Consider the following 4325-nt stretch of genomic DNA (forward strand, 5'->3'; position numbering starts at 1 on the left):
ATATATATATATATATATATATATATATATATATGTGTGTGTGTGTGTGTATGATGGAATAAGTACCAGACTTGAAAATAAGTCCTGGGGTTGATTTGTTTGATTAAACCCTTCAATGGCTGAAACAAGTAAAAGATGCAAGATAGAATGAAGCTGAAACCACATGCATCTTTAATATTATTCTATGGCTGAAGCTTAAATTGTAATATGTTGTACTATTTTTATAAAAAAGTGAAGCATAGTGCCTGTCCTGCTGAACTGTGGATTCTAAGAAAATCTATCTGTAATGAATGGATGGTTCTTAGCCATTCAAAGATGAGGATTCAGTTGTTGAAATAACTGAATTGTCTGCTCATTGAATTACCATGTAAGTGGCTGAGTATTCCACAGACATGTGTAGCCTTTGTGTAATTCTCAGACAGAATCAATATGACAATGTTTGACAAGGTAAAGCCCTAGAATTACACTTATAATCCATTGGACACTCTTCTGTTCAATTTCTGTCGACCAAAATGCACTTAGAAAGTTTGGGCTGGGCTGAGGCTACAGAAAATGACATATAACACAGTAGGATCAAATCCAGGATCCCAGTTGCTAAACAAACTTCTTAACCATTCAGCCTTACTGAACCTTCTATCCCTTGTATATCATATCTTCTTGTGAAAAATACAAATAATGAATATTACCTTAAAGGCAAGGTGGGGAATTGATAGAATCATAAGCACTCCAGGCAAAATGTTTAGTGGCATTTCATTTATCTTCATATTCTAAGTTTAAATTCTGTCAAGGTCCTACTTACTCCAACTCTAAAATTGCTGGCCTTGTGCCAAAATTTGAAACCAATTACTTAAAGGCATAGTAAGCAATGACGATTAAAATAAAGCTTTGTACAGTTTATATTTAGCACATTCATGTCGACTTGAACATGAAAAGACTTTTGCTGTGAATATTGGCCTTATAGACTATGATGTTGATGGCATTGTTGGATACGTTTTTGCATCATTGCTCTTCATCAGCTACAGTTACCAAATCCATCATTCGCAGCCCACTGAGAAATATCATTCTTATAATTAAGGAGCAAATATGTTGTTGTGTGCAAAGCATCGTCATCAAATATGTATAATTAAAGACACACTAAGTAGTGATGATTATAATAAAGGTGTGTATATTTATATTTAATTTGTTTGTGTATACTCAAACAGGGAAACGCCTTTGTTGAGGAAACTGTTTCAGGAGAAAAAATTCTCCTCATAGACAATGCATGTGTGGAAATACACTTGAGACAGTATCTATACTATAAAAGGCAAATTTTCTCTCTGTGTGTATGTTTAAAATTCATACATTTACACAATTCCAAATTTCTTCGATTAAACAATCGCAATTAATATTCTAAATACAATTTGTTAGGTCACTGCGTCATTTTTTCACTCCCAAAATTTCCTAATAACGAATATAATCCATGAAACTACAGCAGTAAACATTTTCTCCCTAATAAAATCTAATTTCCTCTTTCTAATACAAATCCTTTCAACTCCTACTTTCTCTTATGAACCTTTACGGAAAATCCAACAACAAATACAAAAAGAAAGGAAGGAGAAAAAAAAAAAAAAAACTATTTCAGTATCAAATCACATTTCGATACTATAATGACAGATACTAAAAGTACATACAAAATTACTTTGCCCGTCTAAAATTAACTATTTCTATTCCTCTTACACATCGTTTCAATTGCTACTTTCTCTTATGAACGTTTACAACAATCCATGCTTTCTGATCCATGATGCTGGCCTAGCATGCTTGAGGTAAAGGTGCTGTGACTTCAGATTGTTTTTGCCCATCTTCTTTAGTGTACCGTAATAGTGGGCAGCTTGTGTGTCACTCAAATTATTTATAGTTTCTTCCCCAATTATTCCTAAGGTTCTAAGATCGGAGGTACTAGTAATACACTGGTGTTTACTTCACTTTACACGACCACTCCCTCATCTTATAACCTGGAATGTGAAGAGAGATAACTGAACACCATAGATTAGTTTGTCTGGTGCTTTAACCCATTCTGCCATGTCATTAAACCATATAGTAATAACAGTTTCAAATTTTGGCACAGTGCCAGTAATTTTAAGAGCATTGGGTTATTCAATTATATTTATCCAAATATTTCTATTTTATTGGCCCCCAAAAGGATGAAAGGCAAAGTGAACGTTGGGGAAATTTGAACTCAGGATGTAAAGCTGGAAGGAATGCCGTTAAACATTTTACCTGGCAATGCTAATGATTCTGCTAGCTTGCTGTCTTCATAATAATGATAACCACTTCATGTTTGAGAAGTTGTAAGCAGGGCTGTGGGTTGTAGTTGGTAAAAATGAACTGATTTCACCTGAATGTAAAAAGTTACAGTTAATTTCACAGACATTAATTTGAGAATACTTTTGCTGAACTGCTAAGTTACGGGGACGTAAACACACCAGCATCAGTTGTCAAGCGATGTTGAGGGGACAGACACATACACACATACATATATACGACGGGCTTCTTTCAGTTTCCGTCTACCAAATCCACTCACAAGGGTTTGGTCAGCCCAAGGCTATAGTAGAAGACACTTGCCCAAGGTGCCACGCAGTGGGACTGAACCCGGAACCATGTGGATCGGAAGCATGCTACTTACCACAGAGCTACTCCTATCATCATCATCACTTAACATCCACCTTCCATGCTAGCATGGATTGGACAATTTGACTGAGGACTGGTGAAACTGGATGGCAACACCAGGCTCCAATCTAATTTGGCAGAGTTTCTACAGCTGGATGCCCTTCCTAATGCCAACCAAAAAGTTTAGAATGGTATAACAATGCACTATAGAACAAAAAATGGACTATATACCTGTTGTAACTTGGTTATCTTTAGTCCAATGATATTTTGGGATTACAATTCCTTCTTCAGATCTTATTTGCTGGAGTCTCTGCTATAAAAAAAAAAGGTAAAAAACCCCTTCGGTCATATATGTCTATAGGATTGCGCCTAGAAAGTTCCACTTCAAGGCACAATTCCAGATAAGGTTGGCACCAGTGACATCGCAATGTGGAATAAAGTGCATTACTCATGAAAACAACACAAAGCCCAGTCCAGGAACTGAACTCACTGCCAAATGATTGAGAGCTTGACACTCTAACCATTCAGCCATGCACCTTCACATGCTTGTAATACTTGTTTATTCACATTGTTTTGAAGTAATCATTCATTATCTCACAGCTTCAAGATATCGATGACCTGATTCTTTTTAGAACAAACAATCAGTTCAACACAACACGCAGCCCGGTACGGGAATCAAACTCACCTCATGATTGAGAGCCCAACAATCAAACCACTGAGCCATGTACCTTCACAGCTTGGATAATAAACCAACATTAACAGCACTATATCAAGAATATTACACTATAACAATCCCACCCCCTTTGGTCAGTGAGTGTTATTTCCTATTTACTTCTATCTAGAAATCAAAGGAAACAATAACTATTCCCTTCAAACTTTGCTTTTGTAACCTGGACATCAATGTTTTGAAACTGACCAATTTTCCATTACATTTCAGACAGATTCAGCACTGAGTTGCTGAAGCAGAAATATCGTTGTAGTAAATATTCTGCTCAATACCACGGTTTTGCTTGTGTTGAGAGGGAGTCTTTCGGGTTTGAATAAGTGTAACAAAAGCAAAGTTTGAAGAAAATATTAGCCATCTTTCAAACTTCCTTGAGATTGTACAAACAGGAAATAACAGTCGCTATCCAAGGAAAGAAATCATGTTACACAGTGTATTTATAAACAATATAAATAATTAAAACCACAAAGTTTTTTTTTTCTTCAAAAAACGTAGTCTTTAATAAAATAAAATTTTAAAGAAAGAAATTGAAACATAATATATATATATATATATACACACACTTATGCATTGTTGTATATGGAAACCATGTACTTAATATCCTGTGTTTCATGTATATATATATATACATATGTATGTGTGTGTGTTTGTATACACATACATACACACACACACACACATATATATATATAATACACAATTGTACATATCTGTATGTACACATGGCTTTATGCAGCCACACAAACACACACTCAATATACACATATCTACACTGATGTGCATTTGTGTATATAACTACATTGCTATGCATGTATAATATATATACACACACACATGCACATATATGCATATATACATACGTATTCTAGTTTCACATATCCACATTTGCTGCATCTCTCTCTGTATATGCATATATATATATATATATATATATATATATATATATATATATATA

The sequence above is a fragment of the Octopus bimaculoides genome, chromosome 8 (assembly GCF_001194135.2).
Source record: "Octopus bimaculoides isolate UCB-OBI-ISO-001 chromosome 8, ASM119413v2, whole genome shotgun sequence".
Lineage (NCBI taxonomy): Eukaryota > Metazoa > Mollusca > Cephalopoda > Octopoda > Octopodidae > Octopus > Octopus bimaculoides.